Source organism: Podarcis raffonei, chromosome 13, assembly GCF_027172205.1.
Source record: "Podarcis raffonei isolate rPodRaf1 chromosome 13, rPodRaf1.pri, whole genome shotgun sequence".
NCBI lineage: Eukaryota > Metazoa > Chordata > Lepidosauria > Squamata > Lacertidae > Podarcis > Podarcis raffonei.
Genome location: NC_070614.1, coordinates 38,471,681 through 38,486,587, shown reverse-complemented (window position 1 = coordinate 38,486,587; position 14,907 = coordinate 38,471,681). Strand labels below are relative to the sequence as shown.

The 14,907-nt window shown below is 46.2% G+C and overlaps 1 protein-coding gene across 2 annotated transcripts in view; it reads left to right on the top strand.

Moving 5' to 3' along the window:
- Positions 1-14,907, top strand: part of IL11 (interleukin 11) — a 66,986-nt gene that overhangs the window by 46,539 nt on the left and 5,540 nt on the right. The gene's annotated exons all lie outside the window — the stretch shown is intronic.

Here is a 14,907-nt window from a genome sequence, read left to right as displayed (position 1 = left end):
AATACTTAGAACTACTGAACCCAAGTTATCCATTGATTTTAATGTGTCTACTCTGAGTAGGACTAGCCTTGATACCCAAGGGGGGAGAATTCAGCACTCTCGCTGATTCATCTTGACGTTGGCTGAACTGTGTGTCCATTTGTCTTTATGCACGGATCTCACTTATTAGAGAATCATATTGTAGAAGGGACCCCAAGGGTCATCTAGTCCAACCCCCTGCAATGCAGGAATCTTTGCGGGGCTCGAACCTTTGAACCTGAGAGCACAAGTCTTATGCTCTACCGTTGGAGCTACTGTGTACTCTTTTCTTTTGAGTAGGTCTGTTACTTCTTGGGTAGATGGGTAGATGGGTGCTTCTTGGGTAGATGGGTACTTCTTGGGTAGACTCGTCCTCTTTCTTTCTTTCTTTCTTTCTTTCTTTCTTTCTTTCCTTCCTTCCTTCCTTTTCTCTCCCCTCTCTCTCCCACCCACCCAAAATACATAGTCAGCATCACAGTGTTGCAGTCCAATTCCATGGAAGTTTGATCAGAACTAAGTCCAAGGTGAGCATGCCTAGGATTGCAGTCCTAATAAAACATTTAACCTGGAAACAACAAAGTGATTTCCAAGGAAAGGGCTTTTAAGACCAAGGTGCAAGCGCAAGAGAGAACAGAGAAACAAAAGACCGAAAAGGCAAAAGGAGGGAACCAACAGGTAATATGTTAAGGGTGCTGGGAAATGTAGTTTTGCAGGGGATGGACGAAGTTCCCAGGATTCCTTTTGGTGTGTAGGTGTGTGCTTCCAGTGTGTGGTGTCTATGCAGTCTCCCGCATCACAAACGTGGCTCATTCTAAACCACGTTTTTTGTATGGCTGAGCAGCCTCTCAGACCAATGGGCTCTAGCAGGATGATTTGGACTGGTGAGAGAACCAGGTTCAAAACCCTCATTAATCCTAAAGCTTTGTCCAGTCATGTGCCAGGTTAACTTAGCCTCACCTATTGTAAAGACAAAATGTGAATAATCCTATATATTGGAAGTAGGGTAAGATGGTGATGATAAGGTCCTTCTACTCCTTGATTGCACTCTCTATGAACTCATCTCCCCACTAACAGGAGATTTCCCCCATGCATTTTTACCCCCTTCTTTCAGATGACCTCTGTCTCCCCCCACCCCGTGCATTACCTGAGCCAGCTGCTTAGCATCAGAGAATCATAGAGTTGAAAGGGGTCCCGAGGATCATCTAGTCCAACCCCCTGCGATGCTCTAACCATTGAGCTAACTGCCTAGTTCACAGCCACAGCAGCAGCAGAAGCACTTCCTTTGCTGGCTCTTCATTCAAATATGGGGCCAGGACCTATTTTCACATGCCACATCCATTAAGCTTGATGATTCGGGACAGACAAAGGGAAGTAGTTTTTCACACACAGCAGCACATAGTTAAACCATGAAATTGGCTCTCACAGGATGTGGCAATGGCCAGCAGCTTGGATGACTTTAAAGCGGGGCTGGGTTTAGACAAATGGATGGAGGATAAGGATTTTGCTGGCTGCAACCCACGATGGTGTTGCGTCCTCTCCAGTATCAGAGGCAGGATGCTTCCAAGTGCCAGTTGCTGAGGATCACAAGCGAGGGAATGCATATTATTGCTGTTATACCCTGCCTATGGATTCCCATAAGCCACTGGTTGGCCATTCTGAGAACAGAATGCTGATTGGATGGGTCTTTGGTGTCCTCCAGCAGGGCTCTTAACCTTATTCTTTTGAGTGCTGCAGCAAGCGGAAGTGTGAATTTGAACACTGTAAAAGCAACAGCCTGCAAAGAACTTCATCACAGCAAGATGCATTTCCTGCATGAAATGAACTGACTCCCCACCACCAGCAAATCAGTGGTACAGTCTTGTGAAGAAAACCAGGTCTGATTTAGACAGAGACAAGCTGGCACAATTGCTGCCAAATGTGCTGTTTTGTTCTTAATTCCGCCCCACTTCCCTGAATTAGGGATCCATGCAACTGCAAAAATATCTGAATCGGATTCCTAGGTGGATCAGCTAGATTTAAGGATAAGTGCCTGTGCCAATGCTGTCAGGTAGTTGTTGTGTTGACACTGGGACTTGCCATGAGATCTGGCCAGGTCAGATATTGCTGAAATGGCAGGAACTGCTCCTGAGCAGAGGCAGAATGCAGAGGCCTTTATCTTAGATGGTACGAATGTATTATTATACGATGATGATGATGATGATGATGATATCCTTTTTGAGTGCTTTAAACTGCTTCATGTAGATTCCGCCCCGCCCCGCCCCCCATAATTTGTCCCAACAATCTGGTAAGGTAGGCCAATACACCACTTTTCCCAAAAACCACCTATTAAGTTCATGCGTACGGTAGGATTTGAGCTGGCAACTAAAACTTGCCCATCCTTTAGCCACTTCCCTACACTAGAAATGAGGATGTGGTGACAAAAGGAGCTGCATTGGTCCATAAGGAAAATAATAATAACAATCCCATGGTTGGTCAATACCTTTATTAGGACCAATTCATTTTGTGACATTTTGTTTGGTCCTAAATCGAATAACGGTATTGCCCGACTGGATTTTGGAATTGTCTCTTTCCTCTTTGACCCTGATTGGTAGGGACACCTCTCATCGGGACCTAATTTTCCTGGTTGTCCCTCACTGCCTTGGTTTCCTCCTCCTTTGACCTTCTCAAGACCCTGGCAGGGCTTATTGTTTAGGCATATAAAGTTGTTTCCAGCTATAGGGCTTTTCAGATTACTTTTCTGGAGTGTTACATATCAACTGTATTGGACAGCTGCTTCTTAGAGAATCCTAGGTGTTTATATCTTTTTTAAGGGAGATTTCTAATGCAGCAACCCTAGATCTTATAAACATCTGCTTGGGATAAACACTGTAGCTCCCAGATCCTAAGCACACTGGACTCATTCTCACATGTATTTATTTTGCTCGATTACTATATACTTGGTGGCTGAACTGCCTCCATTGAAAAGCATTGGCTCAGGTGGCATGAAAGGTCTATCTGCTGCTATATAGCTGTGATCTGTGATGTTCCTTTTATACACACAAGGAGTCATCCATCATCTTCCTCTTGAAGAAAGGCATAAGTGCTTTCCCCATTAACCTGGAAAAAAAGCTGACTCATTCATACATACATGCACCTAAATCATAGCTGTCAACTTTTCCCTTTTCTTGCGAGGAATCCTATTCGGAATAAAGGAATTTCCCTTAAAAAAAGGGAAACGTTGACAGCTATGACCTAAATGCATTGCTCAATATGTCATCACTTGTTTGTTCAACCCAGAGTGACATGCAGCTGAATTGTGTGAACAGGCTCCATGGAAAAACACTGTGCTGGGCAAACGAGCATCCCCTGTTGTGGCTGTTTGAGCCATGGTAAAGGTAAAGGTAAAGGGACCCCTGACCATTAGCATGGTACAGGTCATCAAATGGTGGATGTGCATGTGTGAACCAGCCAGGAACCCCAACTGTTGTGATGAAGTTCTATTTCATTCAAAGCAATCTGTTTGGCTGTAGGTGGACAGGAAGCATAGCTTAGTGGCCCAGGAAGCATAGCTTAGCGCAGGCAGAATGCCCCAGACCCAGCCCCTCAGACCTCCTGTTCGAAGGACCTCAGGCAACAGATGGCATGAAAGACCTCTCTGCCTGAGACCTTGGGGAACCACAGCCAATGAGAGCAGACAAAACTAGGCTAGGTGGTCTGCTTCCAACCACCTTTTCTTGCAGAGAACCCCCAAGCACAACTTACACCCATATCTATGGGCTGTGTTCAATTAAGACTCATTAATTTATGTGCCTAAGTTTATCTTCTCCATTGATGTCAACTTTGAGCAGGACTGACATTAGATCGAATCTCATAACAGTGTTTCATTGTTCTGAAAATGACACTGTTTTTGCACGTTGGTTGTGCAGACCCAAGTACCCTTCAGTCTTCATTCCTGGTAAACGGCATTCCTGGTAAAACTGGAATGTTGAAAATGCTGGACTTGCAGCAGCATAATCCTACATATGTTTACTTGGAAATAAATCTCACTGCCTTCAGTGGGGCTTACTTCCTGGTAAATGGGTTTGGACATTGCAGCTGAATGGACATTCTTGCCCTGCAACCAGTTGCAGTTGACAGTTGCCCATAGTTGTATGACAACGCTAGGTGTCTCTTCCCAGTACCAGTGCCGTTTTGAAAAGTTACAAATGTACCCTGCTATTTCAAAAAGTGGGTTTGCTATTGGCACATTATTTTTATTGGAATTAAATGTTGGATGTGCCCATATTACCATGCTTGTGCTCAACCAGTGTTGCTTCAGTCAAACTATTGCTCAATGATCATCAGCATTCTTCACTCTTGGGTCTCCAGATGTTGTCAGACTACAGCTCCCATCATTGCTGGCCACTGGCTAACATAGATGGGAGTTGTAGCCCAACATCTTGCGACCAAGGGGTGAAGAACACGGAGCTTGCTGTAGGTTACTAAGCAGAAAGTGGCAAATAGTCCTCACTAAGCAGAAAGTGGCAAATAGTCCTCAGAAGAGAGTTCAGCTACTTCTGTCCTCTTGGGCAGAAATAATCAGACTAGCCCAAACCCTCTTTTATTTTGACCTCCCCAGAATTTCTTTTCATTTTGCGTGCATGATGATTTGTGCTCATAGAAAAGTATGGATGTTTAAAAAGAGATGTGCAAATGACAACCCTTGATTTCCACACACACACCCCGGGGTTTCTCCCTATTCTTTCTCCACCTCATTTAGAAAACACAGCACTAACAACCTTGAACCCGGCATTTCCTAGGAATAGTAAGACACCCTGCCAGAAATCACTGCAGTTTCGATGCGCCATTTTGATTCAAAATGGCATCTGATTACATCTAAATATACACAGTTGTCTCCTACCCCTTGATCTCAGGAACCCTCATATAAACTTTAGTTACAATATTTTAAGAGGTGTCTGAATGCACAGAGAACAGACAATCAGCTTTCCAAAATACATATGGTAGATGCATGTGTGTGGTGGTATATGTATTTTATACTTGATCACCTGTGACCCAGTGTTTCCTAATAATAAACCTTAGATCTACCTTCCTACAGTCTTAAGCCCATTTTGGCTGAGGTGATGGGAGTTTTGAGTCCAACAACAGCTGGAGGGCCACAGGTTCCTCATTCCTGCCATGCAGACAGAAAAACATCCAATCCTGATTTTTTTTTTTTAAGTCACACTTAAGTCGTTTATTTGTTTATTTATTTTCTGGCACCAGCTGTCTGCATCTAGCCATTGTTATTGAACATTTATGGACATTTTTAGTGGGCAGAGTGTTTTTACAATCCTTATCTCATTTAGCCTCACAACAACCCTGGGAGGTAGGTAAGATGATGGCTGCCTCAGAAGGTTGTTTACCAACGAATGAGCTCAGGACCGTTAAGCGATTTGTGCATTACAAGTGCTCTATAAACATTCAGCAATATTTCAAGATGAAGGGCAAACCTTACTTTATGGGGAGACAGTGTCAGCAGACATCAAATTTTGCAGAGTGAGGCAAATGAAGAAGAGCCATAGCCAAGCAGACTAAGATGAGAAACAGGACGATACTTTTTAAATTTAATAGCAGGGACGAAAATGAAGTAATTAAATGGCCGTGGAATGAGGTGGTTGCCTCAGGCAACAGTTTTGCAGGATATAAAACTGAGTATGGGGGTCAACACAACGAAGTGAATTTAACAGTGTGCTTGGTCATAATATAATATATGGATTTGTGTTTTATCATTGGTTTGTGAGATGACTCGTGTGTGTGTGTGTGTGTGTGTGTGTGTGTGTGTTTGTGTGTGTGTGAGAGAGAGAGAGAAAGAGAGAGAGATTTGGATTTTCTGCCTGAGGCACCAAAGTGGCCTGAAACAGGCTACCCAAAGAGTGGGTGGGCATGGGGCAGGCTCCCCATCAGGTCCAGAATAAAAAGGAAACTGTTAAGAGTAGACCTAGGAAAAAAGTGAAAGCAGTTTCTCATTCTGGGTGGCTAGGAAGTGTTCACACAGTGGACGATGCAGCCACACTAGGCTATCTAGTCAGGGCATCCTTTTTCAGCAGGGGGTCGGTCCACTGTCCCTCAGACCTTGTGGGGGGCCAGACTATATTTTGAAAGAAAAAAAATGAACGAATTCCTATGCCCCACAAATAACCCAGAGATGCATTTTAAATAAAAGAACACATTCTACTCATGTAAAAACACGCTGACGGTCCGCGGGCCGGATTTAGAAGGCGATTGGGCCGGATCTGGCCCCCAGGCCTTAGTTTGCCTAGGTAAAGATAAAGGGACCCCTGACCGTTAGGTCCAGTCGTGACCGACTCTGGGGTTGCGGCGCTCATCTCGCTTTATTGGCCAAGGGGCAGGCGTACAGCTTCCGGGTCATGTGGCCAGCATGAAGAAGCCGCTTCTGGCGAGCCAGAGCAGTGCACGGAAACACCATTTACCTTCCCGCCGGAGGTGCTGCACCTTGTTTCCTGCTTACGAGGATGCCGTTTCTCCCCACCCCCCTCACATGGGAGCATTTGGAAATGTGACTTCCTGCCTGCAGCCTGAAGTGGTCAAGTCCATTCTGCCACCTCAGCATTCTACCACCACCTCAGCCTCGCCTGGCTCTGCGGCATGTGTAGACCAGCCCAAGAAATATGTGTGATAAGAGAACAAGAGTCTCCAAATTCCTTGGGAGTGCTTTTTCATAAATTCAGTTGTCTGCTCGGGGCTGACTTTAATGGTTCTTTTCTGGGCCTGTCTTCTTCACCTCTGCCCCCACCCCGTCAGCCTGGACTGGACACATTTTGCATGCAGGAGGTTCCAGGTTCAACCCCTGGCTTCTCCAGGGAGGTCTGGGATAGTGATCCCTCTCTGAAACCCTAGAGAGTCATTGCCAGTTAGGGTAGGCCAGGAGGGCAGACTTGTTCTGCTCCAGATGTGGCTGGACTGCAACTCCCATTGTTCCTGGCCGTTGACCATGCTGTATGGGGCTGATGGGAGTTGGAGTCCCAACAAGATTTGGAGCAGAAGCCACAGGTTCCCAATCCCTGGCGTGCACCTAGAGGAGCCATCTATGGAGCCAGATGGGCCAGTGGTCTGACTTAGTAGAAGTCAGGTTGCATTTCACATGCACACATTGTCCTCTCCTTCCAGCACCAGTGGGGAGCAGAGTTCCTCCTAGATGGTTCTGGGCATGTTCACCACATGCATAAGCTTCCTAGAGCGATTGCAAGAGGGCAGTCACATGTGTCCAAGATGCGCATGCGGTATTACCATCCTGTGGGCAGATTTCTTTTTAAAAGTTCAAAAAATGGGGGAGAAAACCTGTACAAAATCTCCTGCCTTTTGATGGACCACTTATCATGAATGCTACATGAGTAGGAAGGGGGGGTTGACTAGATGACCGCCAAGGTCCCTTCCTGTGTAATGCTATGATCTGTACTCTGAAACATCCATCTCACTCTGACTGTTTACCCACTGTCAGCTTAAAATGCAACAAGGCCATTTCTTCCCCGCTTCGTTTCAGATCATATTTGCATGTGGTCGTACAAATCGGTATGCTTAGGTATGTTTCCAAGTCACTGTCTGTCCACACTAGTAGACGGAGAACAGGTGCAAATGTCTCCATATAGCTTTGTAGTTTACGTCCACACTCCCATTTATCCTACACCCAGTGCGCTTTCACCGCAGGTCTGAGTAGTGGTGCGCACATGATGTTAGCCACAATCCATCTCTATCCTGTTATTTCTTAGGATGTTGTACTGCATTTTGGTCTTAAAAAGGCACCCAAATTGGAAAAAAAGCAACCTAGGTATGCTTTAAGCTGGTAACATGAATGCAGGTTTACATTTTCAGATTGGACGAGGGGACAGTAGTCTCAATAAAGTACAGGATGGAAGTGGATTGTGGGTGATGTCATGTATATAAAGCATCACAAACCAGCAGTGGGAGCTCCCTGGATGCAGAGTGAATGGGGATGTGTACACGGCTCAAGTTACCCAAAAGCCTTCTGTATTTGGGTCAGATATTATGAAATGGCAACATTCAATTCCATGAAAAGATCAAAAGCCCAAGTGCATTTTATAGCAATGAGAGCCAGTCCGATAAAAGATATCACTCTTTCTCTGCCTGACTTCCTCTCTTTCTGCCAGATAGTTTTAGGATCTGCCCTTTCCGTGTGTGTTTTTGGCAAACAGTTGCAGACTTTAAAGTGCCTTTGAGCTGAGTTGACCTACCTACATTGTGTTAACAGCAGCCCCCTGCACGGGGGAGAATGAGGAGCTTAACTCCTGATGTTACGGACTGCATGTTTGATATAGACACATGTGCCTGTGGCCATGCGTTTACATATCTGATACCCATATGTAGTTTAATTTTGAAATTTTGGGTGTGCAAAACATGAGTGGGCATAACTGCTTGTGAGCAATGTTGCCATTTCTCCATGTGCTGGTTTAGTCGAGTTGTGTGTACCTCAGCATTGTGGCAGCTGAGCTACAGGTAGGCAGCTGTGTGTAGCTTCTTAGTGACAGTTGGATGTCTTTGTTTATTGTTGTTGTATAGCTGCTGTTATTGTATAGCTGTTTGTCTGTGTGTAAGAGCTTAGACACATGTTTCTCTATGCCCCATATGGGTGCTTCTAGCTTTTATTTTTTTAGGGGGAGGGGGTATCTTATATCACAAACAGGTTGCTCAGATCTGTTTTTGTGTGTCAGTGTTTGGCATGCTAGCCTCCCCACATTCCCATATTTTAGCCCACTGTACATGCCATACCTTTAAAGTAAATGACTTCTCCAAAGAATCCTGGGAGCTGTAGTTCATTCAGGGAGCTGGGATTTTAGCTCTGTGATGAGTGAACTACAGTTCCCAGGATTCTTGGAGGGCTATAATGTGCTTTAAATGTGTGGTTGCAGAGACACTCTTGCATACTCTGCATTCAGTGCACTGCTGATTTGAGAAGTGGTGTACACATGGTGGTGGCCAAAATCCGTATCTGTCCTGTCATATCTCATTAAATGCCATGTTTTGATGCACTTCCCCTCCAAACCAACTTCAATCAAAATTGAGGAAAGGAACGACCTGGCTGCATTTTAGACCAGTAACGTGTACACAGCATCAGTCATGAATACTCGTTGCTTTTCTGCTGTTTGCCATCCACACCAGTAGGTGGCTCTTTACCAAAGGTGCTTGGAGTTGTTTCTTGTCCTGCCCCTCTACCACTTCTCCCCTCCACTACTTTCCCCTCTTGCTGCCTTCTTCTGTCCTGGGCATGCAGGCCTTTCTACAGCAAAATTTTCCTAGGAAGTGATCAAGAACAAATGTTACCACCCTTAGTTATCATGTTTCTCAATTGACAAAATAGAGGCTTGTGCTTTGAGGCGGGAGGTACACAATACTGTATTCATTTCTGGTTTGGTTTGGTTTTTTTAACACTGAGCTTGTGCAAGAGTGACATTTACCTGGCTAAGACTTGCACAAGAGTGATGAAGAGGCCTTGCGCAAGATCTCTGTATTAAAACTTGAAGAAGAAGAAGTAGTACATCTGTGTACAGTGGTACCTCGGGTTACATACACTTCAGGTTACATACGCTTCAGGTTACAGACTCCGCTAACCCAGAAATATTACCTCAAGTTAAGAACTTTGCTTCAGGATGAGAACAAAAATCATGCTCCGGCGGCGTGGCGGCAGCAGGGGCCCCATTAGCTAAAGTGGTGCTTCAGGTTAAGAACAGTTTCAGGTTAAGATCGGACCTCCGGAACGAATTAAGTACTTAACCCGAGGTACCACTGTACTGCAGCTTCAGTCTCCCATGCTCTATGTGGATATCTTGAGAGAACAGCTCACCTTTACAGTGTTGTTAAGATTCTGCAAAAGGTAGCTGGTGCAAATATGTTCACTGGTAGTGTTTGGGCTGCCGCAAACAAAATTGCTAGGTTGTGCTCAGGTGAGGAGCAAACAGAAGTCGTAGGGGTGTGGCATTAGAGGCCCGTCCACTGAAATACCACCACATGTGACAAACCAACCACCCTGCCAAAAATGCACCAATGAGCTTCAACGGCAGCAATAAATGCACATTTACAATGGGTTGTTTTTGTTTATCAGATTTTCCACAATATGGAGAAATCCAAATTAAATGCAAAAAAAAAGAAGAGAGAAATGTGCTAGATTTTTATTTTGATGCTAACAATGTCAGGTGGACGCTGCCCAAAATTTGAGTGCATGAGTGGCACCAATTGTACAATAAGCTCCCATATGGAAGCATCCCTATCTTTATTTTTGGCTAATAGCTTTTCCTGCTCTTGTGTGTTTGTTTGGACATGTACCCAAAATGCACAGCTGTGTCTATGCATCTGGTGCACACTTGCGCATGCAGCCACATGAGCATCCCTCGAGGTGAGGTGTGTGAGCAACTGCACACACGGTTGTGTGCGTGGGGTGTGTTTGTGTTGGGTCGCCTGCTGCTGCTGCTGCAACCGCCAGTATAGCTCTCCTAACTAGCTACACCTCTCACGCCTCCCCTTCGCTCCTTCTTTGAGCCAGTTTACGAGGCTTCATCCTGCCAAGCTAGGGCTGTAAATCCCAGAGCTGTGAAACCAACCGCCACCTGGGGGACTACATGGTGCGCCACGTGACGCCGGCTTGTTCAGTCTGCTGCAGCTCAATCCTTGTCTCTGTTCTGGCTGGGAAGAATTTCAAGGCAGAATTTCCAGCAAAATCTAAGGCTGTTTACACACCACGCATTTAAAGCACATGACTCCCCCTCCCCCCAAAAAAAGAATCGTGGGAACTGTAGTATGTTAATGCTTCTGGGCACCATAGCTCCGTGAAGCACAAGGACTGTCCAATGTCCACTTTATATCTTGTTTTCCTGGGGACTTGCTCAGAACTTCCAGTGTGGCACTTAATGGGGAAATCTCCCAGGTAGATCAGCACTGAGGGTCTCTTTGGCCAAAAGGCAGCTGAGATATAAAACTCGCAATTACCCATCCTTTCCGTTATCCAAGTGCCTGTTCAAGCATCGCCAGTCTTTACATTGTTAACCTGTACCAGTAGCATGTTTTAGGGGCTCAGCTACAAAAGCAAAAACATTGCACGCAACAGAAACGTCTTTTCAACCATGCACTCTGAGGAGCGGGGGCTTGCTGCCTTTGCCACCATGTGCCACGCAAAACAGCACCGTCTGTTGATCTGCCCATCAACCCATCCCAGCCCATGTGCAACTTGCTCAGCTGTCTACCCCTTGCATGGCATCCATTTTCATGCACACTTACCTGCTGGTCCCCTCAACCTGCTCTATAACTTCATCTCTCTCCCATCGTTCCCCCCCTCCTTGCGTGTGCCCTCCGGCCTATTCATCATCAGAGACATCTACCGCAATATTTATGCATGAGTCTCCATGGCGGGCCCAGAAATGTATCACCCAGTGGGTTTAGCACCGTGTGTCACCTTCATTGATCTTTCGGCTTCGCTCACTCGCAACAAGAGGAGCTGGAGCGGGTTCAAGGGTCAGTGGTTTTAATGGCCGAGTCGGTTGAGGAAAGGCTGTTTAACAGAGTTCCAGTCTCGGTGCTTTACGAGGCAGTGGGTGGTGGGAGAAGCGGAGCCTTCTCCAGCCGCTGGCTTCTGAGTTTGCAGAGTAAACACGAAACCTGACCAGGTCCTTGGGCGAGTTTACCCAATGGCCTCTTTTCTCTCCGGTATCTTGTTTGTTTTCAAGTTCTTTCTATCTCGCCTTTCGTCGCAATAAAGCCAAATACTCCAATCGAGCAGCTAGCAAAGCCCTAAAATATGAAGGAAAACAATTACAGCACATGGTGTCAATATGATGACACAGGAAAACACAGTGACATCAGGAAAGAGGAGCTGCCTTGGCTGGCAATCAGTCCAAGATATATTCTTCCCTTCATGGAGGGAGGCTGCATGTGGACCCACAGACACATTCAGTACCTCTGGAACTGGATTATGTGAACCGGCCTCAGTATATAATCAAGGATTCTACCCTTGTGATAACAACCAATGCTATCTATGTTGCTTTTGTTCCATCTTTAATGGATCCCGATGTAATTATTTTCCATTTTGCCTCTGTTTCTTCTTCTTCTTCCTTCTGCATCTTTGTGGCTGCAAAGTCTGTTGGCCATATATTGAGGCCAAGAAAGCAAGCCTTTGCAGGAGGAAATGGTCATATACACACCTGCCTTGTTCACCAGGCCATCTAGTCCTCAACCATAGCTCAGTGGCAAAGCACTTGCTTGGTGTGCAGAAGGTTCCTGGTCCAATCCCTGGCATCTCCTATTAACAAAACCCAGCAGGGAACAAATTTATAAAAAGAAAGGTGCTTTAAGCCTGCCTTGAACCACACCCTTCCCTAATGCCGGCTGAATGAGAGCTTGCCTCCTGTTCCTCAGTGTCAGAAGAAATAGGGCTCTACATGCATAGGTGTGAGGTTGCCAGCTTTTCCCTGGCAAGACCCTTGCGTGCTAGGAAGAGCTTCACTGGTTAAATTCTGGCCTGCCCTATCTCTGTGCCCAGGCTGGCTTTGGAAAATGGCCGCCTTGTATAGCCTCTGGTACCTTTAAGTGTTAGCTTCCGGGGTGGGGTGCCTTTTTCACCAGGCTGGTTCCTCCCTAGATCCCCCCTTTCTGTCTGCCATCCAGGCAGACAAGAGACATGATTGGAGTTCAGGACATGCCCCAGTTAGGCAAAGGGGTGGGTGGGTTGCAAGGCAGGGCTGGGGAGATGGGGCTGGGGCTGGGGGAGAGGCTCACAGGCCACATAGAGAGAAGCCCCCAGGCCTGAGGTCCTGCAGCCCTGTGTCAACAGAAGGGGGAATTATGCCAGGTATGACCTCTCCAATCAAACGCAATGGGGAAAGTTACATGGTGGGATTCTTGCCAACATGTTAAAAAGGAGGGTAGGCTGTTTTTTTCTCTATTACTGAAGGGATGAACTGACCAAGCATGAATAGAGGAGCACTGCAGAGCAATTCCAGTCAAGGCACCTCGTAGTGCCAAGCTGTGCACATCTACTCACAAGTAAACCCCATTGAGTTCAGTAGGGCTTATACCCAATGAAGCAGGCCGGGAGCTTTGCTTTCAGCCCCCTTCAAATCCTTTTAACGGGATGTGGGGCAGAATGAAATAGCTATTTTGAAATCAGATGTCCGTTCTGCCCATGTTGGTATTGTAACAATGGCATTTTAGGCTTCCGGTGTGAAGCTGGGCATAAACCCACTGCCAGAATGAAGCAACATTCAGAGGTTCTGCTGAAGAATGGCATGAAACCAGGGCTGCCAACTAAACAGGAACTGCCTACTTGGCCTGATCCTATTCTTTTCACACCCGCTTGATACACAGCAATCGGCAGGTGAAGCTTTTTGCAGCATAGGGATAAGTGTTAGCCCTTGATCCTTGCTCTGTTAGAAACACAGTAGTAGGGGGAATAGGGCCCAGTAAAAGAAAAAGAAAAAAGAAAAGAGTTGGCTACCAACCCTACATGTCTCCGTAAAGAGTCGGCTTCTGTGAAAACCCAGCGAAGGATCCATGATTTTATAGCCACACTCCTAACAAATTGACCTACTTGGTTGCACTGGCAAACTGGTAGATGGTTTCGGTTCTGGGAGGCGAGGGGGAACCCTTTGAAATCCAGACTTGATTCCCCAGCTCCTGGCAAAGGGAAAATATGCAGTTTGCTCTCTAAGACAACACAGGATGGCTTTTCCATGAAAACACCTTGACTCACCCCCTCCTTTACCCCTCCCTCCTGCAACAGCATCACTATTTCCGAATACCGACGGCTTCTTTTTTCCTTACCTCACGGCAAAGGCGCCGGGATGACTCTGTCGCAGGGCAGGAATTCCCTAACCCAACCAACCCCTCCTTCCCCATCCTGCCTGCCAACCAGCTGTATGCTCAGAACTCTTGCCAGGAGCCTTCCAGGGGCACCTCTGGGCCATTCCTTGTTCCCCTCCGAATTCCCTCTGCAGCCAAGCCAAGGCGTTTCCACACACACGACGTTGAAAAGTTGCAGCACCATCCTCTCTCTTCCCCTGCCCCACACCACCCATGCCCACCCTGCAGGCATGAAACCTACATTGGCCAAGCTGCACATTTCGTTTTTGTTTTTATTTTATTTCGTCTGACCTGCAGAAACTGCATCTGCACATGTGGGCAGGGGGCAGATCTACTATGAAACTAATGATCTACTATGAAACTAATCCCAGAGGGCCCCCAGAAGCAAATTTGGCCCACATTGCTTAAAATTTGGGGTCTAGTAGAACCAATTTGAGGTGCACAACTCAAGTGGTTTAATTTTCTGTTGTTTATATTTCACCAGTCCCAAAATTTGAGGTGTCGTAAAAATAGAGTGTTGCAGTACAGCAGTTTGAAGCAAAATCTGAGGTGTAGTGTTTTTTGGGGGTTATTTTGGTGATCTGTCATCGAACAACCCCACTGGAGAAGATAACAGTAGTTACCCAGACATTGTTGCTGTTTGAGAAGAGGGCCTCATAACAGTCCAAGCTTCAGGGCCCCCAAAATGTAGGTCCACCATTGCATGTGGATAATTAGCAATGGAGGTGGTCAGAAGCCAGGCCGGCCCTACCATGAGGTAGGCTGAGGTAGCAACAAATCCTTCAATTTAACATAGCCTTCCCCAGGGGTGAACTACAGTTGCCAGGATTATTGGGGAGAAGCTTTAAATATATGGTGTGAATGTGACCACTTGGAACATCTAAAACACACAGGTGGGGAACCTGTTGCCGAGGTCCCATTTTCAATATCTCAATGACACTTTTGCAGTACTAAGTCCCTTAGAATCACCTTTATTGCCCACACAGAGACACCTCTGTGAAATGGGACTAATTTAGTACTACTACATCATAGGACTTGTTCTGAGGATGA